General features: G+C 40.6%; 4 protein-coding genes across 4 annotated transcripts in view; 1 reads left to right on the forward strand and 3 right to left on the reverse strand.

The window, feature by feature from the left end:
- Window positions 1–11,864, forward strand: part of LOC126558983 (uncharacterized) — a 99,017-nt gene extending 87,153 nt beyond the window's left edge. The window contains exon 3 of the mRNA XM_050215074.1: window positions 11,853–11,864. The gene's annotated coding sequence lies outside the window, so the exon portion shown is untranslated. The remainder of the gene's footprint in view (window positions 1–11,852) is intronic.
- Window positions 1–26,425, reverse strand: part of LOC126558602 (persulfide dioxygenase ETHE1, mitochondrial) — a 277,195-nt gene that overhangs the window by 213,823 nt on the left and 36,947 nt on the right. The window lies entirely within an intron of this gene.
- Window positions 1–26,425, reverse strand: part of LOC126559190 (malignant T-cell-amplified sequence 1 homolog) — a 237,956-nt gene that overhangs the window by 179,298 nt on the left and 32,233 nt on the right. The window lies entirely within an intron of this gene.
- LOC126557228 (uncharacterized) overlaps window positions 1–26,425 on the reverse strand; it is a 204,420-nt gene that overhangs the window by 82,687 nt on the left and 95,308 nt on the right. The gene's annotated exons all lie outside the window — the stretch shown is intronic.

Below are 26,425 nucleotides of genomic sequence, written 5' to 3' on the forward strand. Positions count from 1 at the left end.
CGTGCGCATTTTGATTGAATATTTCTCAGAATGCAACACCATCGCAACGTGAGATAAATATCACGTCTGCGTCGACAAGGCGATATGGTAGCCATGGCGAAAAGGAAAGCTGACAAATCAACAATTTTAGAGGATGCAGGCAAGCTCGCTTCCTTCACCTTATCGTACCGGGACGGGTGGGATGGAAACTGAGACGGTCGGTTCGGGACTGGTACTAGGAAGGGACTGGTACGAGGGGGACTGATAATGCTGCTCATTTCAGCTACCCACAGATGGCCGTCAGGAAAGGATTATTGAGCACAAAATAATGAACTGAACGAATGAACCTAATTGTTGAAGCCAGCTGGTTTCCAGCTACTGGATAGTATGGGATATTCTCCTTCCGTTTTGACGTGATGATTGTGGAAGAAACTATTTTTTTTTTGCATCCCACAGTGGGGTTGGCGTAAAATTATTGGACCATAAATGTGTAATTGTGACGATTTCAATGAACGCCAGAGCGTGCTAATAAGATCATAAGCTAATGCTGCTTGTGAAGGAAAATTTCACCGTAAACCGATCCGGGTTTGAGTGTGCTCTTTTCTCTGAATCTAGTGCTTTAAGCAGGAGTGAGAACATGAGATTTTTGTGCTTTCGTTTTAAAGCAAAGAGGCGAGTTGCAAGTTCGACAAGATATAATCATTATGACGCTGACTTGCTGCTAAAGTCCTCAATGCTGTATTCACGGTGTGGTGCTTTTGATTGCCAATCCTATATGTCCGCCGATCTTATCGGCGGAAGCTTCAAAGCCATTTCAATTTTGGCTTATCCTATGCCTTTATGGAAGGCATCAAAAGGTTTTGCGTGCTGGATTGGCCGGTGTCATTTACATAATACGAAAAGCCATCATCAGGGGAGCCTAGCAAGTTTAATTAGCTGCAAGATAGTAAGGCTACGGGCAGTATAAAGCCCAATAGAACAAAAAATAAATATTCGAAGCCATTCAAATGAAAAAGTCGTCGTTTAGACCATACAGACGTCCGCAAACACTTGCAAAGTTTTACTTAAACTCTTACAAAATTTACTTTGTTGCGTCATGATAGACTATCTTCGTTCATTCCATAGAGTATGGTTCTATTTTGATGTTACCTTATGTACAAAAATCATCTACTTTTAGTTCAACCCATGTGTATTTGTGATTTCTTACACCTCATTCTAGCGTACCGGGCGCACGAAGAGAAGAAAAACATGAAAATTCAATCATCACCTAAATATAAAGACAGTTTTTTCTCGTTATCTTTTACTTCAACAAAACTGACACAAGCACCTTGTAAAAAGCACGGTGTTTGAATGCAAATGACACGAAAATCGCAGCCCGACGAAAAAATGGTATTTGTGGATATTGTTTTTATTTCCATTTTCCCGTTTTAAAATTTTCCATCCTCTGTGTGTATTGTGCAGTCACTGAGGGGAGAAAACTCAAAATATGCATCCACATTCACACGAGCATACACATAAGCATGGAAATGGCGTACGAGTTCGTGTTTCGATTAGTGATTTTTCATCTTCGTCCGGCTAGGGCTGAGGGAAAACCGATCATGCCAAACGATGGATTCACCGGAACCAGCGTCACTGTTACAGGGCTGATGTGCATGTAAGCGGGAAATTGAATTTGAATACCATTCGGAAAATCTCCACTCCCTCTCGAACGTACGTACTCGGGCTGCGGCAGTTGACGAAACGCAAATGTGGTTTGCAGTTGTGGAAGAAGGAAGTAGCTGGCTTGTGTCACGGGAAACAGCGGATTTCGGAAGGAATTTCTCCTAAATGGGAAGCCCAGTGGAGCCAAACTGTGCAACCCTTAACCATGCTAGTCGATGCCGCTATCACATGGAAATGGGATGCAAACAATGAAAATGCGACTGTGGGTGGCGTTGTTACGGGAGAACTTTTGATGCTATTTTTCTTTGACTTTTGGCACAGAATCGAGTCGAATAATTTAAGAATGGAGTTTTGAAGGAGTATGTGTTTCAAGCAGAGGTTTTACAAAGCATGTATGTTTATGTTTATGTTTCTTTGATGAGTTTAATTTAATCTTTGCGTTTTTGTTGTTTCTTCTCTTTACAGGTGAGTAACTGCAGTTCGCAATGTTCGTGTATGGCGATCCGAGGTTGAGAATACAATTGAACGCTAGCAAGCTCACATAATCTTTTAAGTAAGCCTACATAAGGTAACAGATATCGTTTGTTATTTAATTAGGCAATGATCTGCTTATTGCAATGCTAATTGACTTTTAAGGCAACTGTTAATTGCATATAATTTAGGCTCAGATTCATCGTTTTGAATTTAATTTGGTTTGTGCGCGAAATTGTACTTTGTTTTGCTATTGTTTGAGAATAAATAAATAACGGCAGGGCATAATTAGGATTTTCAAGGACCATTTAAAACCAATTAGAGTAATTTCATTTATCTTGCTAGTGTTTTCATTTTCATTCGCAAAGACAACTAAATAAGCAAACAGAGCAAGCAAAACAAGAAAATTGGTGCATTTGTTCCATTCGGCGACAGACTGTGAAGACAATGACGTTGAATAGGAAAGCTCCAACAAACAAATTGCTTTCAAAAGTGAAGGAAAAATAGCTTTCCTTCTTTGTTTTTTTCACCCTTGTTGCGGCAAAGATTTCCGCGAAGAAAACTTTTGCCAATTTATCCCCAAACGTTACGACACTTTGTGACGTTTACGAATGGAAAGGCGCACGAAAGCTAAACCCGATACAATGGACGTAGATCCCACGGAAGGCTTCCGCGCCCTAATTCCCTCCTGGCTAAAACTGACTTTTGACTTAATTTTCATCTCTTGTGTGTGTGTGTTTGTATTTTTTCTCCTTGGGTGAAAATGTGAATTCATTTCGACAGAACAGAAGGCAAAAAACAACACACGGTCAGAACGCGTGGGAAAAAAACCACTGTTTTAGCTGTGTGTGGCAAGCATCAAATAGCAAAAGCGGCAGTTTTCTTTGGCACTGTCACATTCGGACACATCCATCTTGTGGATCACTAGGGGGAAGGTTTTTATTTTCGTCCAAGCTCACCAACTCGGCCGCCCAACCACGCGCCATATTAACGCGTGGCTTTCGTTTTCCCTTTTCGCACGCGCCCGTTACGCAAATGACGCGCCGGTCAGACTCGCCAGCCCAGCCTTGAAATCATCCCCAAACTCACCCATAATAATGGGACCTAATGTTCACATAGACCTTTCAGCAGTAGCAAAAGGAGACGAGCAACGAAAGAAAAAAAAAGAAGCAAAGCGGACAAACCCGGTAGGCATAAAATGAAAAGCCAGCTTTTACGCGTGAATACTGATGAGAAAATTAGCTATCCGGGGGGAGATGGTGACAGCCCGGTTGCCCTCCGGCACGGACCTCTTACGTGGAGAAATTTCAGCCATTTACCACCCTTGCGATGGGGCAGAAAACAGAGCTGGGAAAAAACCCCGACTAGGCGTCATGGCCATCGTTTTTCGGTGGCAACAGGATCTTGTTTTTTTGGCGTTTGAGGGTTGAGTTTGTAACAGTGGCGTCCCCGTAGTCCTGTCATCACTGGGAAGTAATAAATTAGTCGGAAATGATAATTGAAATTCGACCATCGACAAATTTCCGAGAATGTCCCACTGCAAGTGAGAGGACAAAAAAAAAACAGACCGAAAAAATAAAGACATAAAGAAATATGAGCTCCGGTTAAAAAGACAACGAACTCGCGTGAAACGATTTTTGCTATGTGAATCATTTTCTGCATGTTGTTGATATGAGAGGATTTTATTTCACACTCTAAACTCGACTATGGGATCATTCATTTGGTTCCTTATTCTGGTGCGATTTGCTCAAAGTGACGCATTGCCAGCGGAATTGTGAGAAATACTGTGGGAAACAGCTGGAGGAAGGTTGATCTAAGCAACCTTCCCGATAGTTGAAACCCGTGTAAAGATGCAACCGGGCTGAACGGTTGGCTCTATGATGCCGCTAAAATTACGTTCGAGCACGTTCGGCCAACAGTTGGAGTAATGTTTCTTGATTAAAACTTAATTGCAATATCCTTTCGCGTGTCCGACCGTATTTGCCGTTTTCCCGTCTGCGGCTAGATTGTTCCGCTGACAGCCCCGCCTGCTAGCGAATGTCGTTCAGGTCTGGTATGTCCACCAGTGACCGATTCCGTGAAGAAGAAAAGGTAGAGAATAAAAATGAATATCAATGTACCACGAGGTGCAAACAAATCCGGCTCGTGGAAGGCACAATTTGCTTAAGTGGCCAAACAGATTTTGATTCGCCTTTCTTGTGTCCTTCACCTTCATAGACAAGCGAGCTCAGTCAACTGATGAGAGCCCGACGACGACGACGACGAGCTCTTGGACTGAAAACGAGGGAAACCGTTGCAGTGAATAAATTTATCACGGAAATTGAAATAGATGTCACTCCGGTAGGTTTGCAAAGGAAATGAAACCACACGAAAAAACGTTGCCTGCAATTAGCTACACGAGACAGCTGCAGCAAGCATCAAATGAGTGTAATTACCGACGCTGTAGCAGGGTTTTGTACCAGCAAAACGGATAAAAAATCAATCATTTTACGGCATAAAGCACAGACGGACGTAGCGCTTTACCTCAAATTAAGGCTTTGCTTCATTAATTCTAAACCTTTCTTAGACGGTTACTGTTTCACGACCCAAGTCACGTCTCGCTGGTGCCAGAGGATTAGGATTAAAGCTGGCGTGAAGTGACAAGTGATTTATAACAAGAAAATATTTTTTTTTTTTATTCCTGCTACAGCGGCCAATTTGGGGAATAAAATTGTATGATCAGTGAATTAATATTATTTTGCTTTTCATGGCAATTTGTTTGACATTGGACATTGACAATAGATGTCATTCTTTTTCTTGGCTTAACGACCTTTTTGATCACGCCGGCCATCTAATAACTTGCTATTTAATGGCTTGTTAGGCTTGCTGATTCCACGTATTTGGATAGTCAGTCTTCACTACGAGAAAACGGCCCGAATGAGAATGGAACCTCGGTCCAGTCATGTGAAGAATAGCGCCGTTGTTGACAGGCCCCTTATATACTCTCGAATGAGGGCTAACGGAAACGTTTCGTTATGATTTTTTAAAACTCTATTAGTTTCTGTATAATTTAATTATTTAAACAGCAAACAGAGTATACGAAACCAATGTTTCCTTTCCGCTGACTCATCAACGTTCGTCAATGCCAAATACTAATAGTACCTTATTGCATTAACAACAGAGAGCACCACACACACTTACAAAATACTTTTCTACTAAAAGGAAGAATTGTGCAATGTCTGACAAAAAAGTTAAAGCTTCACACAAAATAAAAATAAAACAAAAAAGATGTCACATTTATTCCACGACATGAAAAAACAAATGTAGTCCTTCCAAGAAGTAAACTCACCCATCACCTAGCACACACCACATCTGTCGACCATATTTTGCACGTATGTATTGTACCATAAACCACACCCAGTTCCTAGGATTGGCCAATTAATTATGCTCACTTTTATGCTTCATTCAAAACGAGAAATCAAAGCAAAAAATCGCCAAACACAACACCAAAACGTGGAACGTCCGGTCGGGAAATCTAATCTGATCGTAAAGTGGAAGTCATCAAGTTAGCTAACGTGATATATTGCTTCCCATTTGCTGACCTGCCTCACCCGGTGTGCCAGGCTAGATCGGGTGTGTACGAAAACTAAATATTGATTAATGATTCGTCGACTACGACCTTCGCCCTGCAGCGAGGGCGGGCGAAAAAAGAAGTGCCTGGGGTGGCGCAAAAATTGTCTACTTGAATGGTCCATTTAGCTTAAAAGCGATCGAGGTTAGGGACAGGGTGTGGACGGCCAAACGTAATCATGAATGCTTTCTTCACCAAGCATCTGTCAACATGATTAATCGAAACCACAAAATAAGGAAAAGAAACGAATTGCATCTTAAACCTCATACGCAAAGTTAATTAAGCTCATGAAAGGTTGACGTTTCGGATGCAATTTTCTCACCTGAACCACAAAAACCAAAGGTTGAATTTGCTGTCAAAGCGAGATTTCGGAACTATTGTTTCAGCTTCATTCGCGGGATATTGGAAGGCGCCAAGCGCGACGCGATAAACACCTTGTTCGGCACTTTTTCTTCCCCTTGCAAGGATGTGTACGATCGTGGTGAGCTGACGGCAACAGATAGATTTATGCTAAGCTGACAAATTACTTTGTCACGCTTGTGGTAAAATTACCAACAGCGCTTTACATACACACACACACCCGCACGTGTCGACCTACGCGACGAGGCGCTATTGATTCCGAGAAAGGAAAACTAAGCCAATACCGTCGCTCGAAACCGTCCTACGTAACCCCCGAAAGCGACAGTCCAAATAGTTCGGACCGACACCACAGCCCAAACGGAGGCGCCTGGAATCGAATACATCCGGTCCGGATATCGGCTCGGACAGGGTGCAGCCAGGGGCTGGAGCCTAAGCGATGGAAAAGGGCTGGCGTAAAATTAATTCTCTGTCTTGCTGATTTATGATCGTAAGCTATGGCTTCCGTGTGCTACCCCAGCACGGTCGGGCACTCGGGCTGTTAGTCGGGAAGAACCTACACAGCACGACACACACTAACACACTCGTGTTGCTCAAGTGACTGGTGGACACTTTCGTTAGAATTTAGCACTTTGCCCAAGCCAAGCCTGTGGGCTTTTCTTCTACCCTCCCGATGCTACCGTTTGAAGTTTGGGCAGCAGTACGCTGGTGCTTTTGTTTAATGGAGACAACTTTAGCGTAGCTCGAGTGCGTTCACCGTTCTCCAAATGGAATGAATTACACCGGCGACTAGCATAAAATGAATACTTGGAGTCAGGTTTTTTTAGGCCCCTTTGGCTTGCATGCATTCCGGAGCTAAGTGGAGAACAATTTAATTAAAGGCTTTGCACGTTTTCGTTGATAAGCCAAAAAGTGGGCACGGAAAAACTATAAATCGAGCGAAAATGCAAAGCGGTATTACTCACGTGTCACGCGTAAGGATTGTTTGTATCGTCGATGTAACGTATGGTCGTCGCATCTTACCTAGAAGATAGAATTGAAGAATAATTAGTTAAGAGGTGGAAGATACAAGCAACACACGCAAGATAAACATAAAGATAAGGTTATCGTGGAGTTGCAGGATAGCACAAAATCGATTTGTCTAATTCATTGAAGAGATAGTTGGAAATTATCAAAAAGGATTCCGAAACGGGATATCAACCACTAAAAATGCGGCAAATCGTGGATAAATTGAAGGAGCTTCATCGATTTTAATGCAGCATATGAAATCAGAGCTGGAGTAAAAATATACGACACAACAAGTTATTATTCAATCTCGGCCAAGCTTACCAGGCATGAAAGTGTAGAGAATGTGGAGGGAAAACTCTCAGGACGCTTAGAATAGACTTGCCGGGCTGGTCTCATCTAGCGAATGGTACCGGACGAACTAGCGCTTAAAGCCGTCCACTTGGATAAAGGAGGCGTAGCAGTATTCCAAAAATGACCTGTCAAGGTGCCTAAGAATCAGAAAAAGGTAGATGATTTCCGAACAATAGGCATTCAATGTAATGATTGTGCAACTTTCAGACGTTTAGACCGTTTCTTCAAACTGAATGTTTGAAATTTTCTAGAATAAATAATGCTGTAAATATCAGACAGTACTAAGAGATGTGAGTATGAGTCAGCTGATAATTGTACGAAAAGTTAACAGTAGACCTTAGACTTCGACCAGTTATAGGGGTAGCATAAAGAACAGTATCAAACTGTAAGCTCAAAAAGCAACAGTAACTACTAACAGTTGTTTTAATATAACAGTTCAACAACTTTCTTTAATATACAGTAGGCTTGATCCATCCTCATGGAAGGTTTTCGAAGTCATAATGAAAGTTTGAGGTCACTGCTTTATAGACTGGCCGCTAGTCAGTAGACTGCATCGTGTAGAAGTTTTCTACTACTCAGTTATGTCAAATCTATCAAACATTCGAGCGTACATAAAACCTTATAACTAACACAGGTAGATATGTCCCCAGTCAATATGTATGAAAAATAATCATTTTGAGAGAACGATCGTTTAAAGTATCAGGTTGCAATTATTGTTATTAAAAATAAATATACTAAAACTTCAAGTGCAAGATGCAACCCTTCAAAATGCTTTCTGCATTTTGCAACATTTTATAGGGTTAATAGGCTTTTATAATAACCTTTTCAATAATAAACTATGATTAAACAAACAGTTTATTCCTTTTTTTACCCATTAGAATCATGGCAAAGAAGAAGCAAATGTCAAAAAAGCCATACTTTATACATATCGAAAAATCTCATGAGTCAGCCCCAAAACTCAACTAATCTGTTATTTGTCAACGAAAACTTCCTCGGAATTAGATTTTCTTTCGGCATGCAGCTCTTACAGACACGTGTGTCTTATCACCTCCGGCAAAACTTGGCGTGATAAACTAAATAAAGGATCCTTTAATTTCACCAAAATCGGTGTCCATAAACTTACCTTTCCGAAAGCTAAACTGGCAACGACTTGACGGAAAACGAAAGCAGGTAGTATTATGTTGACACCCGGGGTCAACTGCAAGAAGAAGAAGGGTGTTGTGCTTCATGGAAAGGAATACGCAAGCGACACATCGTTAGGGAAGCTTATTGCAACATTTTCGTTCGACGCGACGATAGCTTTCAAAAATTGAATGAAATAAATTAGCTAAATCTAATTAAAACTTTCTTTGCTAACTTGCAAACGGTGTTCTAGGCGGTTTGCTCGACTACTCTTCGGTGTGACTGGTTGATCTTTTTCGGCGTTCCGTCCTTCCCACAGATATTCTTGCTAACACTCATACACACGAACAACAAATCGGAAAGAATATGGCAGTAAACAGACATGTGAAAAAAGTAGTATTTGCTATCAATGTCACCGATTATTTCCAAGAACAACCCATAAAAAGTGCACTGAACGTGTGTATCATGTGTGTTCGTTTTCGTTCCCGGGAAAGAATAACAGTCTTACCGAACTCAATTATGACGCCGGTGGCCGAGTTAAGGGCAGAAATCTTTCAACTTTCTCTGGGGCGATCGATTCTCCAGACGAAGAAGAAGCAATAGAAACAGTGACCACGGTAAAGGCGCGATCATCTCGAATAGCGGAAAAGTTGCAACGATCGTTGCGCTAATTAAAATTCCTACGGAATCATACTTCGTGAAAAGTGAGACCCGCCGTGCTTGCGAACGCTATCGGCCATACCGCGAAGGACGAAAGTCCTCGGGCAGAGGATGGTCTTCAGGTTCACGAGCGAGTGGCATAAATTCCGAACAGATTGGCTATTGCATTATTAATGAAGTTTGCCTAACAGCTCTCCTCAGTGTACGTCACTCCCCATCGCCCCGGGACGCGAAGGAACGGCGCAGGAATAGGTCGCACAAGAACTTTTAGCAGAAAATGTATCCCCTGGCACAAACCGAAAGCGTATCTAAATGTTAGAAGAGAGTGTGGGCGAACGTATTTAAATAGTTCAACCGTCAGGTCGTGCTATTATACATTGCTTTCTGGTTGCTGTTGCTGCTGCTGCTGCTTCTGCAGTTCATTCGATGGAAAATTTGCTTACGCGGCTAGCAGTATGTAGCCATCTAGGCAAGTTTTAGCAAGGGTTTGTGGGTCTGCGAGAGCGTAGCGAACATCACAAATGCCCTTGAAATCTTCGACGGACACAATCCCAACATCAAAGCTCATTGGAAACGAGGTAATGAACAAATTCAAATTTATGACCGTTTCTTGCTTCCGAACCAAAGCAGTCCTCAAAGCCCGGTAAGGGTATGAATTCTTGGAACCCATTTACAGCTTTACAACTATCAAACATGAGCAATTAGTTAGGAAGATTACTGCAATAATGATAGCAGGGGGTATTCGAATAATAAACAGCGGACGTAAATAACTATCCGTTTTAGGAGGTTCCAAGAATTCTAAGATGGATGGTTGTATCTTTGAACTATCTGCTAGGAGCGGGTTCACTGTTTGAAGTTTGCCGCACGTGGATTTTTAATGAGAAATGTACTGGAATGAGTTGATCTATAAAGTTTGAATTGATTGTTTTATTGAATGGTCTTAAAGTTCTGTTTTAAAAATCGCAAAATTATCATACATGCATTGAAAATAAATCAAGACAACGAATTTATAAGATTTTTTATTCAAAAATTCTTATTTCAAATGAGGTTAACTCTGTCAACTGTTAACTCCAAATGATAAAGAAATTGGAGATCTTGAGACTCTTTTTACACCCCAGCTATAGATGATTCTGCTTCGATTATGACAGTCTTATTCGACCTTGTAGTGTACCAAAAACTGATATTGAAAACGGAATGTCCCCGTTGCAACGACTCCCAAACTGTGTGTTACTATAAAAAATTTCCATTTGAAATCGTCTAAGCAGTAGACAATTACCCAAAATGAATTACTCCCTTGAAAACGAGAATATAATCTACCAGCATATTTTTTAAAGCAATCTTTAATGAGAGGAATTTTCAAAAAATTGTTTGACCAAGACTGATGGCTAAGGTCCTATCGCTTGGTCTTTGGTCCTAAGCGATGGAAGACCTATCGCTAAGGTTAATAAGCCTGCCATGGTTAAGGTCCCAGCAAAATGCCTGAGGACCACCAGGAAAGGAGTGCCAAAATTTGCGTAGAATAATCTTTGACAAGCAGTTAGATTTCAAAAGCTATCTGCCTTTTTGAGCCAACAGAGATCCGTAGCCGGTGGTGTTGGCGACAGCCTTCAAAAAATTGAAAATCGGGCAAAATGGTCCATTGGACATTGTTAACGAATACTCCAAATATCTTGTTACTTTTCTTTGTCTTCGAACGCAAGTAATTCTAGCTGCTTTGGTGTGCTGAAAGCTTCTTTTTCTAATATTTTATTATTCTTTCAACAGCCCTGAGGATGACATTTTTTTATTCTTCATATTGTATGTGCTTCTAAGTGCTCCAAATATTCATAAAATAGATCAAGCATGCTAAAAAAATCCACTCCTTTCGCACTACTGCTAACCTGCCAGTTGAATACAAATGGTATACTCACAGCGAGTTGCCCTATCGCAATCATCCCTATCAACGTTGTTAACACACATACACTCGTTTCTAAGGTTGCCCTTTTCGATGACTTGAAGCCTCTGTTAAGAAGGAGCGTCCTCAAGACACGAAACAATTCACACTTGCCCCGAAACGGAAAGTCCTCGGGCAAACGATACCCAAACACAAGGTCTATCCGACCGGAACTAACGCGTACTAACGGAACCGTGAAGCACCGGTAGCAGCATATCTTGAATTTGTATGATAATTGAGCGTATTATAATGTTAATCGGTTGTGAAGCATCAGACTATAGCATCCGGTGGCGAGTAACAGTGCTGTGATAGGGTCGGTGTGTTGTGATATTAGTAGGCTCTTTATCCAATACTGCTATTTGGCGGGTGGGCGCTTCAACGTGTAGAACATTTGCCCCAAGAGTAAAGGTAAAGAAGTTCCAAAAAGCGATCAGGTGGAAAATTCTTACCGCTAGCACACAAGAAACGGTGACTACTATCACTCTGCCTGACTGGGCAGCTCAGCGAATGAGGTTAAGCTTCCCGACAGCGACAGCCACCGGTGGATTCCAGCGAGACTATCGACCGTGAAAGTACCTGCGCCGGACGGTACCCCGTGGCCCGGTAATGGAAATATCCGGAGCTACTTCAGCGCTAATTGACTGTTTAAAGTGCTGGAGAGCATGGCTTGGAGAGCGCTTTGTTGTGGTAAGGAAGTAGGTAGTAGCTACAGGAATAATTGAAGTCAAACGAGATTCATGCAGGTAAACGTGATTGTCTGGCTTTGACTCACCATTCTGCAGTCTAGATGAAACAGCTTATGCCGCTAGAAATACCAAGAAATTGCTTTTCAAAATGTTGCATGTCAAACTCTAGGACTCCAGGAAAGTTGACTTATCTGTTGGTAATCATTTAAACTTATTCATCTATACTGAATCATTGCGAATGTATTGTTGAACGAAATAGATCGATACTTTGAAAATGTTTGAATGCTAGTTTTGTTTCCCTAAGTATTATGGACATTGCACAGTAAGCAATATGTCATATAAAGGTCATGTGTCTAGATAAATTTGAATGTTTCCCTTTGCATGAATAGCCGACCGAACCCGCTCAACCAAGAATACAAACTTACATAATGCTGAAGTAGTAGTCCTTCATAAATGGTTCCGTTTAAATACTGCATCGTTGACGTTCACTCTTCGTGCACTGCACAACGAGCCGACACACATCAAGTTTGCTCAACGCTGGTGGAGAGCGCTGGTGGAAATAACTGAATTATTTATGGGCCCGGTTCTGGTTGGCCCAAGGTGGCCAAGGTCCAAATAACTTAATAATGACACTTATGCACCGTAGGGAAACATCAGCGAGTTGGTGTGTGTATGAGTATGTATGATCATCACAGGAAACACACTTCTCAGGAAGGATATCTTGTTCCGAAGGAAGGCAGCAAGTTGCATTTGCTAGCAAATCGAGGGAATTTAAAGTACAGATATATAAGGGTTGCCTTACGGTAGCGGTTGACGGTGGTGTGGCTGTGATGTTGCTGATGTACCTAAAAGCAGGACGTTGCAGACGAGCGATTGAATGAAAATCTTGCACATTAAGCAGTGTATCCGCAAAGGAGGATACGTATGTGGTGCGACGGCAGAGTGACAGATTTTCAATTATTCGCATGGGGCAAAAGTGACGTCTAATTGTGTGATTTACCGTTTATTAGCGCCGGGATACTTCGATAGGGATCAACACTTGTTCCACACACGGAGGGCAAAGTAATTGGAGTTTAATTTCCCCATCGAGCCTGACTTGAGCTCCTTAGCTTTAATCGGTGCCATGCTCTTATGGGCGCTTCCTGTCTTATAATTTAATCGTGTCACTATCCATCGATACGATCTCATCGAAAAATGCTATTCTTTCGATGAGATCTATAGTATATCTATAAGATTATAGCAAAGCATCGTTATACAATCGGACTTAGTATTTAGATAAGTATATTTAATTAGTGTTCCTTTGAGAGCTCACTTTAATTGTAATTGTTTCCCAAATAAAAATTTTGGGAATTTTAATTGGGGGCAAGAGCGGTTAGGGCAGTTCAAAAAAGGAATCAATATTCTGGCAAAAATGAACTCCAAAAGAAAATGAAATGGAATGTAAATATAATATGAGTCGGTAGACAATTTAAATGTATTAAATTTTACTTTAAGATTTTTTATTCTACTTTAGGATTTACAACCAGGAACCAGGAAGTTTAAACCTCAAGTTTTGAAGCATAATGCATTATTGGATTATTAGCAAGTACAACACTCTTAGAAAAGTGGGTTGCATGCAGTCAAAATAGTCCATTTCCAAAGATAATCGCACTGATTCTCTAACCCAGCTCACTTCACTTTGCATGATTTTCCAAAATGCGGACCATTTAAAATGTGATACAATTATGAACAAATGATGCAATATTGCTAAACAGATGCATTTATCTATGCTTCATTCTTATCAGTTAATGAACAAATTATATTACTACAATAGAGGCCTCTTGCCTATGCAGAGCACCACACAAAACGCAAAACAACAATAAAAGACAAGATTTCCAGACCTCCTCGGATGGTCCACAAAACGGAAGCCACATCAACCGCCAACCAGTGACAAATGTACCGTACGTGATAATACCGCTTTGGCAACAAAGAGGCTCAAGGGTCTGCGCCTACTTCCTGCTGCCGTGTCTAGGACCCATTAATCAAGCGTCTAAAAAGCCGTCCAAGAAAGCCAGAACCTTAGAAGCAGATTCGGGGCGGTTGGGTTTTTGCGTCTAGCCCTGGTAGCACTAGCACCCCAAGAAAGCAACCGGATTGCGGGTCAGATAATGCCCAAATGTAATTTTGAGTTCGCTTTGTGTAACTTTAATCATCGCGCATTTATCTTTCTGCCTTCCTTGTTTGGATTGTTAAATCGTTTATTAGCCAAATGGGTCAACAAAGGGCATCAACATGAGGGTTGGGGAATGCGAGAAGGAGGCGCACTGATACACCGTGCCGATGCTAAGCACGATGGCGTTGGTGATGAATGGTTGACCTTTATTATGTACGTTGCATAATCGGCAACGGTCATCGAATGTACAAATACTTCATTATTTTAATGAACTCGGACGTGGTCGGCTATAGCGGTACGTGTGTAAGGTACGACACACACGGACACTCGAAACTGACTATCTAGTTGCCATTTTTTGTGTCTTTGATTTGATTTACTGTTCAGCTTCGTAGTCAGTCAGTACGAAAGAATGTCACGGATGAGATTTGATACCAGTGTTTTGTGTTTTTAACAGATGGCGTCATTATCAATTATCCAGTCACCATAAGGACGCAGGATAAAAAAGATAACTGTCTAAATGACATAAACCCTTACAACACAAAAACCTCAAGTTTCCACTAAGCTAATGAAACTTAAATCTTATACATAAGCTCAGTCGTATAAGTCGTTATATTTTTCTTGACGTAAATTGCACATGATCAGGTCGCTAATCCGTTTCCAGAAATCTGAATCAACAGTAGCGTTCTTCCAACCTCGTTTGCATCTGGCAGGTTGGACTCCATCTGATCTAGCAAAAGAGCGCATTGCGCTTCTCAACCTGGTGCCGAACGAGACCTTCCTGGAAGAGTAGTTTGGCATCCTCATCACGTGCCTCAACCATCGTAGCCTTCCGGCTTTGACCACTGTCACGATATTTGAAACGCCAAATATCTCAGCTAGCACGTGGATGATTTTACTTTTCCATACGCTCTCCTGATCGTGAGGCCCTCTTGACGGAAGACATAAAACAAAAGTGCGCTTTGCATGCATTTAAACGCGGACTAAATAAATTAACATAGAGTAGGTCGCGCACCACGAATGATTTTCAGTCCAGGACTCGCTTCAGTAGAGTATCACCAATCGTACCCGTGTGCGATGTATCGTTCATTTCATATATTGCTGCATTTCAGTCTTGTGGATGGCAGTCAAACTCTATTAAGGTCAGAGCCTCCGACAAGCAGGTACTCCGTCTTTGACACTAGAACCGCTGGGCTTCTCTACCTTACTAGAACCGCAATATGGAACAATTTTGTCCCTTACGTTATTTAAAAATATTTTTTCATGTTCATTATTATCTAAGGGTTTCTTGTGGAAAAACAATGAATAAAGATCGTAATTAGGTATAATAAAGCTTTGTTAGCAACTTAATCAATAACAAAAAAATCGAATTTCAACTGCCCAACCAAGGATATCAATATTCTTTACACAAATATAAAATTATAGAACTTTTTGTGATAAAGGCTTATAATTATTCCTTACATGGATGAACGACAGTAAATCTAAGCTTAGAACTATAAATTTTTTAAACAATCATGAGATAAGTAGGGGTTTTTATGATAATAAAACAAATCTTTTGTTCTAAGTAGTTTGGGTCAACGCGGGCGTCTGTGACTTCCTTTGGATACATTACAAAAATTTGATGTCAATACAGCTTTAAATTGCCAAAAGAAGAGCATAAAGCTTCTAAAGCAAAAGGACCGCCTAGTTTAATTGTTCAAAGCATCTATAACACATCTTTAGGATTCAAAATATTACATTGTTTCATCAGAACCTGGCTCACATGAAACGCATACGTACGATACACTTTTAGTACATTTTTTATATACTAATCTATTGCCTGTGAAGCGTACGTTAGCACATTTGCTCTCGTGACAAGACATTTGAACCTGGCAGCGCCAACGAGAACCTTCAGCACCTGACATAGGCAAGTTAGCGTTGGCGCTCTTATTTTCAGCGTACTCTGTGGCAAGGTCTTCGCCTAGCTTGAAATCGAAAGTCGTCTAAATATCTTTTCTTTTTTTAGTTCTTTGTACAAGGCCCAAACATTGATTCCCGCCAAATCCTGACTATTTAAATTTGAATAAATAGGTCACAGTTTCAGGCTTTGATTTTCTATGTCCTAAGTGCACCAGGCAAACTGGTTGGTGCACGGGTGTTGGGTGAGGATACGGTTTGGATCTTCGGATTGTGCTAGGGTTCCAAATACGCAATAGCCAGCAGGTGATGCTTTGGGTGGAGAACGGGCGATAGGGGCACTCAGACGAACCAAACATTGGTTATAATAATAAAAACTAATAAAATTGCGGTAGAGTGTACAAAAATGGTGATAGATTAGCCGATTGATGATAGCGAAAAAAATCGTGCATTTTTATTGTTCTATTAATATTGACATGCATTGTAACGAAAACGCGTACACGCCAGTGCTACCAGACTTGCAGATGCACATCCGTCACTTGTTCACAGCAGCGATACCAGCCATCTCAACGTATTTTGCCTATGGGACAAAAATGTCCCATATGGCGGTTCTAGGTTAGAAATATTTTTTTTTAAAGTACCATATGGGATACACAATTTTTTTTTACACGCATTCGAAATATCGATAAAAATAAACAAAAGTCAGAAAAGTTCTATAGGTTGTCACGATGGCAAGCGGAATAACACACCTCTTTCGAGTGCGATGGGACAAAAAAGTCCCATCGGCGGTTCTAGTGTTAACGCATTGATTCTAAATCATATTAAACATATTAACATATTAAACAATTACAAAACTAAAGCAAAAACACATGCTAAAAAGGCAACATTTTTCAATTCAAATAACATTTCCTTGCCTCGAAAAGAAATACATTCTTTCGCTATCCTTTGCCACAATCAGTGGCCAAATAAAAGAACAACCGAGATTTTCACACAACACCATCTGGTGTGCCATTTAAAAAGACTTCAGCTGTCACAATTACATCGTCTCAGTGTCGCAACCGCTTTTTTTTCTCCTCTCATTTCTTCCGCTCTTGTTTTCGTTTACTCACTGGCTGTCTTCAAACGAGCAGCACTTTGAAATCAGACAGACGACACCAATCAGTGGCGCACCTTCAGAGCGTGAAATGAGCGAAATGCGGAAATAGTTCCAACCAATTCTAACCAATACAGCAGACAGAGAAATGGCGACTGGATGTAAACAGCTTTTCCCGTTACGTATCGAAAACGGCTGGGTACATGAAGGAGGTGTTTCAGCGCAAGGGAAAAGATAACAACACGACGTGCATCCCAAGATGACAGCACACATTCCTCTTCCTTGACTCCAGCTACGGTACTAAGGTACTACACAAACACACACATATACATTCATACCAGTAACCACCGGTTTGCCTCCACTGGCCCTCTTCTACGAGACTAGATGGTGTGAAATTGTGTTTCGCGAAAGAATGTTGCGCCGCTGACAGGTTTGCGCCGACATCGTTTCTTTTCCGTTTGCGAATATGGCGCTACTTCAGCCGGTTGCACAGCTGGGCTGATGAATTATTGCAACCGAAACCTTGTTCCGTTCGTCGCTTTCGCAAAGATGCGCCCGATGCTCTTTTAACGAGCAAATGAATTCTCTGCGTGCTGATGATGGATGTAGCTGGCAGCGGAGCGAAAGGATAGAAGAGTGCAATTTTGTAATGATATTACCTTTCGGAATGGAACTCACCGATTGCAGCAGTATGTGTGTGTGTGTGTGTGTGTATCTTGTGAGTATGTACTCGGTTGCTCAACGGATTATAACATTAAAATGTGTGCGAAGGGTGGTAATTGGATAGGATTGGAAAGGTTGATGGCGTGGGTAAACTGGCGAAATGTTATTTATTCTTCTTCCGTAGTGAATTACTCTTACCGTATCGGAAGGTTCAAATGGCAAATATCCTCAAAATGGTGTCAATAACTATGAACACGGAAAAGACAGCGATTGGTTGATGGCAATGTAGAGCTGTAAGAGTAGATGCACATGCAACCAAACAAACGCAAAAAGTTGCAGCCATCATGATTTAAATACCATAAAAAAGGTTGTTTAATTTCGTCCAGTCACGGAAGCATGGCGGAAACATTTCTCCTCAATTTTGTTTTAAGTTTAATTCTATTAATATACCGCCATCTTACTTTCATGATAATAAAGAAAATTAATTACTCCATTTAGCTTGTGTCAACTGAACTCACTGTCTTGATTTTGTTGCAAATTGCACTTCATCAGTGTGTGTATTCTTTCCATTTGTATGCGGCTATTCTACCTCACCCAAAGATTCCAATAATGAGTTTCCTGCTCATGTAACGTTGGCTAAAAGTTTTCTTCATTTTGTGATTAAAATTACGCAACCAAACAGCTTTATGCCGTGCTACAAAATAGGAAAACTCTCACCTTCTCTCTTTCACTCGCTAAAACACTAACAAAACAGCCGGAAATAAAGCTGGTCCGCGTTTTGTCGGTGCTGGAAGTCCTAGTTTCAATGTGTTTCTACCTTCCCCTCCAATCCTCCAAAACGCTTCGCAAGAACTACCGGGAATTGACCCGGGTAGTTAAGCAAACTTTCCGAGTTGGTACAATCTTGAATAGGACGGTATAACAGCTTAACCGTGGGCGACTGTGATGCTGTTTGTGGCCGGCTGTATGTGGATGCGTGTGTTTGTGTACAAGAGAAAGAACTTGTGTAATATTTCTTTCCCGCAGAAGCTTTCTGCCGTGGCGTACCTGGACACATTTTTGCAACCAGGAGATCTTCATTTTCGCTGGAAATGTGATTCTTATGGTTGAACATTTTCATGGTTTGCGTCATGGTGCGGTTTTGCCCTGCCCTCCTGGCAAGATGGTTCATACGGAAGAAAAACGCCATCCGAGCACTTACGGTCTCTGCTTTTTTTTACGGACAGGAGCTTTTTTTTTTTTTGGGTGAGTTGGGAGATAAAATTTATGTACGCACTCTTTCTTTCTGAAACGTTACGCACGAAGGATCCGAAAGCAGCGAAAATAGAAGGTGACAAGGTTTGGTGCGCATTAATGTGCTGTTGTTTGCTGCTGGAGATCTTTTGCTGAGCACGTTGGGAGGTTTAATGCACAGAAATGTTTCAATTGGTATGAACGTTTTCTTGTAAACATAAGCCTCCCAACAACGGCAGACAATACATTGTCCGGTAGTTTGGTATGCTTGAAATGATATGTAAGATGTTGGTAAAAAATGTTGGCAAAATGTTTTAAGCAAGTCTTCAAATCAAATAAGCGGTGACTTTAACAGCATAAATATTTCTTTTAGTTGTAGATCTTGAAATCTTATGAATAAGTTTAATAAGTTACCAAGACAAAATAAGAACTGAAACAATAATTGGGAATCTGGGAATTGACTACAGTATCTACCATAAAAAGTGTGAAACTTTTCAGATTACTCCAACAAATTCAACGTTAGTTTTGCTAACCATATCCAATTGAAGAAAATCTCCATCGCTAATGAGTCAATTTATGGAGAAATTGCTATAGGGGAGAGGAGGCGTGCAATAGTAGCACACCTTGGAATTAGCTGGGCCTATTTATACAGCAAGGATCTTTGGAAAATGAGTCTCGTCAATACCATGATATCTTGATAGAAAAAATACAAACGAAGCATCGTAAATAAATCCTGGAACTTTCAATGGAAAAATAGACCACTTATACGGCAAGGAGCTTCGTACGATAAGTCCTCTTAAAGGACTTGATCTTTAATAGAGGAGTTCCATAGGAAGATCCGTAGGAAACAAGAGATATTAGGGTAGACAAGGCTTCATGGATAGCGAGAGCTGTCGATAGATGAAGTGTAGCCGATGAGGTTCCTGCAACAGACGAAACCTCTTTGATAATCTTCGTTATCATTTTATTGGTAGATGTCTTATCCTTTGGTTGGTATTTGAAATTCCATTGAAAGTCAAGGCATTTTGGATGACGAGTTCCCTTAGACAACGAAATACGAAGGAATCCTGAGTAGTTCAGGACAAAATGTTTCCTTGGAAAAGCAGGTCGGAAGTCGTACTGCAAAGAACACCGAACCAAGTACATTATTGATTTAATTTTAATGTTGTTCTTTTGTTCATTTGCGACAATACGGCGGAAAGCCATCATACCTAAATATAAATAATACGTACATTAGAAAGTAGGTCCACGAAAGTTCTATCAAAATTCAAATTTCCATTGAACTTTTCAATGTCTACAAGACACACGTTCTACATCTATTCGACAATCGTTCAGAAATTAAGCAATCAACAACAGAAAATCTCCCTTCAACAGTTTAGTTAGTCATTCTAGTAATGACTAACTAAACTGTTGAAGGAAGAATTTATGTTGTTGATTGCTTAATTTAAATTAAGCTGAAATTTAATTTAAATTTAAATAGTTGAGAATTCACAGTTTGGCAAATTTTATGTCTACCAACTCTTTTACAAGAGGAAAAAATGAACAACAGAGACAGAAACAAACTGAAGAAAAAGTGTCCCATTACAAGTACAATATGCTCCATTTTGTACGAACTTTAAACGATCATCACAAAACCAGCTGCATGTACTTACCAGTACACGGGATGCATCCTGTATCCGAAGATAATTCATGAGCATGAGTTAGAGTTGTTTTCGTTTTTAACCAACCCGTTGACTGCTTTCTGAACAGACCTACCACAAGCCACAAGCAGTAAAGCTTGTAGCAGAAGTCTGCAATGACGAATGATTCTGACATTACTTACCGAGCATTAAGTATGCACACTTAAAAGAACTTATCAGAAATGCACACATAGGAGTTCATCTACGCACGCGCATGTGTGTGTGTGTGTAGGTACGTGAGATTGTGCTTTAGTACTCTTTGCATTGGGTAGGGACATTCTGTAAGCTCGTTTCAAAGCAATGTCACAGAGCTTTCCGTGGTGTGGCACGAGAGCGCCAGACAAGCGATTTATACGATACGATGTTTTCAGACAGTACCAACGGCGAGCTCATCAAAGTAAAAACGTTACTTCAGGCAACGTTCTTTTTTACATGGAAAAATATTTAACATCCCACACACACACACACACAAAGCAAATGTCACGCTGTCAAGAACAAAGGATGGTAATTTTCGGGGTGAAACAAAATGGCTTAACATGTGTTGCGAAATGGAACAGAATTATTACACATTAAATAAGCTCTGGGTTTTTAAGAGCGCTAGAATACTGGTGAAAAGATTGTTCGGTTTTTGTGCAAGGCGATGAGGATATGTTTACAAAGCTAAACTAGTAGTAAAGCATATTAAAGCATGCATTTCTACATTCCTGATACAAAATTTAATGCGAATAATTGATAGACAATCGATTCCATCAACATACCGTGCTAATGATTGCTGTAATAAATATTTTTATTTGTTTGACGAGAACCAGATAGCTTGGTAAATATGGTTAGAAAAATATTTTCAACCTGATTGAGCAAACCACACTTGGCACACGCGTGGTGATGAGCTTCAATACCCGCTGCAAAAACATCTGCAATTCAACACACTTTGAAGGTGTTGATTTTCAGTTTGCTCTCCTTCAAAACCGACACAAACGATCGATCCAGATTGCTCCTTTTCGGGGTTTCATCTCCGCCCACTTCCCCCCTTTTCTACTTTTAGCTTTTGCTGGCTGCAGAGTATTTCTTTGATGTTGCTTAATGAATTAAAATCAGACTTTGCTTTCTCGAATTACACGGATACCCATGCTGAACATGCGTCCGTTCCGCTGGAATTGCGCGGGAAAAATCGAACGAATAAATTAGGGAAAATTGCTCACCACCCAATGAGCTGCCCAATGAGGCGCCCCTTAACCTCACCTACCTCCGCACCATAGAAACAGTGGTTCGGACAGCGGCTTCAGGGTTGGCCCACCAACAGACTTCACGTTGCACGGTCAAATGAGTTGAGCAGACGTTCGGCAAAAGCAAATAAATAATCGCCGATCCGCACAATTTACGGCCACATTGAGTGTGGGGCCTAGACCCCCCACCCCTTCCTTCCCTCCCTCCCACCCTGACTCCCTACGTTCGGGAATTGGGTGGTTGAGATTTTAAGTACCATCAAAGGGGAGGGCACATTGGTGCTGGGCGAGTGGCAGACGATGGTAGGTAGAGTGTAAATGTGGTTTGGCAAAAGAAATATGATCAAATCATCCAACGCCAGCGTCCAATTTGTTTGCCACCCGGAGATTGGCTTTTTTTATAAATCGAATCGCCATCCATTTCTTCACCTTGCCTATTTAGTGAGTCAATTTTATTTGCATGGGTGGTGAAAGGTAGGATGTATATTCACACACACACACACATTCACACATGAAAACACTCACTGCCTGCCTGCCACTTAGTAAAGCGTTCAATTCCCGAGTTTTGTTTTCGTTGTTTTCTCCTAGGAATCAATTAAAGCTTGATTTACGCACTGAGATTGTTTAGGTTTGTTTTGGGAAAATCTATTTTTCAACAAGTAATCATGCTGCGTGTGTTTTCGATACATTTGAGGCTAATGAGGTGGTTTTGTTTTATTTTCAGGTATGTTCCAGAAAGGTCAGTTGATTGGTTTACGAGACATTTCACGCCGAAGTGTGCTGGCTGGAGTCAGCTCATTTTTTTTAAAGGCATAAACTGATTCCACTGGTTGCGAAATTTGAGTACAAAGTTAATGCGTAAGTAGCTAAATGCCTTGTTTGGGAAATATTAGGATGAAACAGGAGATAGGGATAATATCAATTCTTTTATAGCAAACAAAACATCGTTTCAGCAATACGGTCTGGCCGTCCCTTATGAATAAATTAAAAAAAGGAACATCGTTTCAAGGAATGTTCCATATTTACTGGTTAATTGACTAAAAAACTGTAGTATCTTGACCAATCTGGTATCAACGAAAAAAGTACATTTTTATGTATTGAATTAATGATTTTTTATTGCTTCAACTAGATGAAATTAAATGAAAAAAAATTACTTTGAACATCTCCTAAGCTAGTTAATGTTTTTGACAGATTGCTTAACATCACAAGACCTCCTGAGGTGGCTCGATTTGTGAAAACATTTGCTATATTAATTGTACTTACGGATACAGCCACTAATAACTTTCATAACTTGCCGTAAGCTTTCAGCAACGGTCAAAAAGTTTGATCCACCGTTGGCGGAAAACCGCCCATGCACACACGACGGTAACACAGTTGCTAACAGCACTAGCAGGTCGTGTGAGCAAACGGACGAACAAATCCAATCGCCACCAGCTTTTAGCGGTAGCCTCGGATGCTCGGAAAATGCTCGTGATGGAGATGGAAAAACTTTTCCATCCAAAAGTTCACGACGGCGGTACGCAGCGGCAATTTGGGATGATTTTTGGCTTAACAGTAGAAAAGCTCTCATGCATGGTGGTTTGCTGCTGCTTGGGTGCAGTGTTCTATCATTCCTACTATCAGTGTCTGTTATTGGTAATACATTAAAATAGTTTAGTGATGTTTGAACAGCGTGGACATAAATAGAGGAGAAAAATCTACGTATATTTCCCTTTTTTATACCTCACAAAGATGCCTCGCAATGTTTGGACACGGCTCACAACATTGGGGATTAACAAAAACGTACTTGCGTTTCATCCACCATTATAACTCATAAACTTTTGCCGAGAAAAAGGAGGAATTCATTTCGCAGAAAAGGAAAAAAAACATCATATATGATGTACCACCGCTGACAACGATGACGTTTGAGCAAAAATGTATTCTTCGTAAAGCACCGTAATGATTGTTGATCTTTCATTTCAATTGGAGCAAATAGATTTTTGGGGAAAGTTTCCCGCATCCAAAAATTTCTCCAAACTTCTCAAACCTGAGGTTTCAAATGACTAGGTAGCCGAGAGAGAGAGAGAGAGAGAGAGAGAGAGAGAGAGAGAGAGGAGAAAAAGTGGATTAAAATCTGATAAAATAGAAACGGCTTCTCTGAGCATGTTGGGTTCCATCATCATCTTTTCATCATATCACAGAGTACGAAAAACGAATGAAACAACATTAGTTTGTGTGGGTGGATGTGTGTGTGTGTGGGACAGAAAGGATCGACGATGAATCGTTTAGTACAGCAAACGTGCTCCATATTTACATTTCAAAGCCATCACAGTGTGGCAGTATGTGACTCCACTGTTGACAGCTGATTGACAACATCAAAGGCGTCTCGGTAGCATCGTTTGTAATTATTAAATTTATTTGTCAAAGATCAAACGAGTTGCATGCTGGGGGATAATATTTTTTAACCCAACCTTGACGCAGGCTGTTGTTGATTAAAAAGTGTTGTAGTGTAATGTGACTTTTTTTTTATTAATGCAGCGAATATCCACAAACATTCGCGTTGTTGTAGTGAAGGCAACAATATTCTCTAAACTTAATGAAGGCACTAATAAGGCAATTCGAGAAGCTGCCCGTTTACTTAAAGGGAAATATTTATTGCAAAGATGAAACGAACACATTACCATCATTGATGGTGCGTCAATTCATTGCTTCAATAAACAAACATATCGAAACGGAGCGAACAACTACTTCAACTGACGATGGCGAAGTTCAATGTTTTCCTTTCCAGCTCTCAACAACAAATAACTATTCTGCGTTGCGTTGTGTATACATTTCATAGCACACAAACTACTTTCAGAGCACACATACACACCGTTCTTCAAATGTTCAAATAACAAACTACACACACATATTCTCTACACCTGGTCTGCGCCTGAACTGCCATCCTTAACCAGCCAAACCGACAAAAACCATCGTTCAGCTTCATCACAACACGAAGGGAGTGATTCCTTCCGGAAAACTCTACCGAAGGCCAATGGACGAATTCGTTTGTTTACAAACGTAAAGGCAACTACTTGTATGGACAGAAAGAGCGAGAACCATCAAAACAAACAAGTGTTCTGACGTGAAGGTAGTAGGGGAGATTGAGAAAATTATTAGGATTCAAAAAGGGTGGGAAAATTAGAATCGTTTCGCTTTTTTATGTGTGTTGCCTTTTGTTTGCCCATTACCAAGCTGGTTGATGGAATGAAGGATTTCTTTCTGCTTCCTTAAAAACAAGTGTTGTTTGATGTTTCCAGCAAACTTGTACGGTGCGGGTATGCAGTAGCTTTAAGAAAGGCGAAAACAAATTCACCAAAATAAGAAGAAAAAACACAAAGCCTCGTTCAGTTTTGTTCTTGTGGTAAGATAAGAAAAGTGCTTAGGAATTCTCAACGATTGCCACTTCCCTGGCTCTCACCAGAAACCATAAAGCTCTGTTGTTTGCAAGTTCATTCCTTAGAACAAAAAGCGTAGAAGGCAGTAGAGAAGCGAAAAAAGCCAAAAAATCAATGAAAAGTAAATGAAAGTGTTTTCATTCTACACACTGTTTTCCAGCAAGACGGACACAGAGCTGTGTGGTTCAGAATTAGAACCACCACCGAAAAAAGCGCTTCGTTGAAGATGAAGGAGTTTAGTAGAGGAAGGATTTTTTTCAACGTTCGACATGGCATCATAAAATTCGGTAGAAAGTTTCCTCACACTTTTTACTATAAATACTTTTCGCTCTTCATGACACTGGTTAGCGTGATTGCTGATGTTGTAGTATTGCATGGAAGCTGTGATGCTATTACTATCGGTTATTAATTTTATAGCATTTCTTATCACTAGTTTAGAATTTATTCTAGTATTTAATGCTCCATAAATAAGCAAAAATCTAGTAACAATATTAGGGCTGTATGGTGTGATCTTGCCTAAGCGAAGGGAAAAGTAAAAATAATTATTCTTTTCACACAAGCACATTTTTGGCGAGTATTAGATATGGATAGAATTACGAAGTACGTGGTATCAGCAAGTCTAGTAAGTCATTCAAGTCACTAACCCAAGAAGAAGAAAATATGGATAGATTTTTTAGTAGGCTTGGATATTTTTCCTTCTTTTATGTTTTCGTCGTTTGCTCTAACATCCCGAGAAATGTCCTCTCATGAAGCTGTTTGTTTAAAAATCCCTTGACTTCGATACTGAAAAATATTTTCTATGTGCGGAAGGTGGGATTTGATACCTGATGATCATCCTCACTACCACACGAGCACCGGGTTGTCTGAAGACGGATCTATTAGTTTGAGCTACCGAAATTATATTAAGAAATTAAACCCATTTCAGGAGTGTTTAGCTTCGTTTTGATACAAAATTAAAGAAATACACAAAAAGTTCTGAAACTATTCTTCTAAACATTTTCTTTTAACGCCCAACAACAACCACAACAGCAATCTACCTTCTACACCCAAAAGCCGAACACTTGCTTGTGCCAAAAAATCTCACCATAATCTTTCACCGAAAGCTCTTTCGCCGGTAAACTTGATCTAGGCTATTCTTGCTGCTTAGGGCGTTGCTGTTTAACTGGCTCGACTATTTTCCACCACCAGACCACCCAGCAGCCTTCTAGGAAGAGATTTATGCACGAATCTGCAG

This window comes from Anopheles maculipalpis, chromosome 2RL (genome assembly GCF_943734695.1).
Source record: "Anopheles maculipalpis chromosome 2RL, idAnoMacuDA_375_x, whole genome shotgun sequence".
Classification (NCBI taxonomy): Eukaryota; Metazoa; Arthropoda; class Insecta; order Diptera; family Culicidae; genus Anopheles; species Anopheles maculipalpis.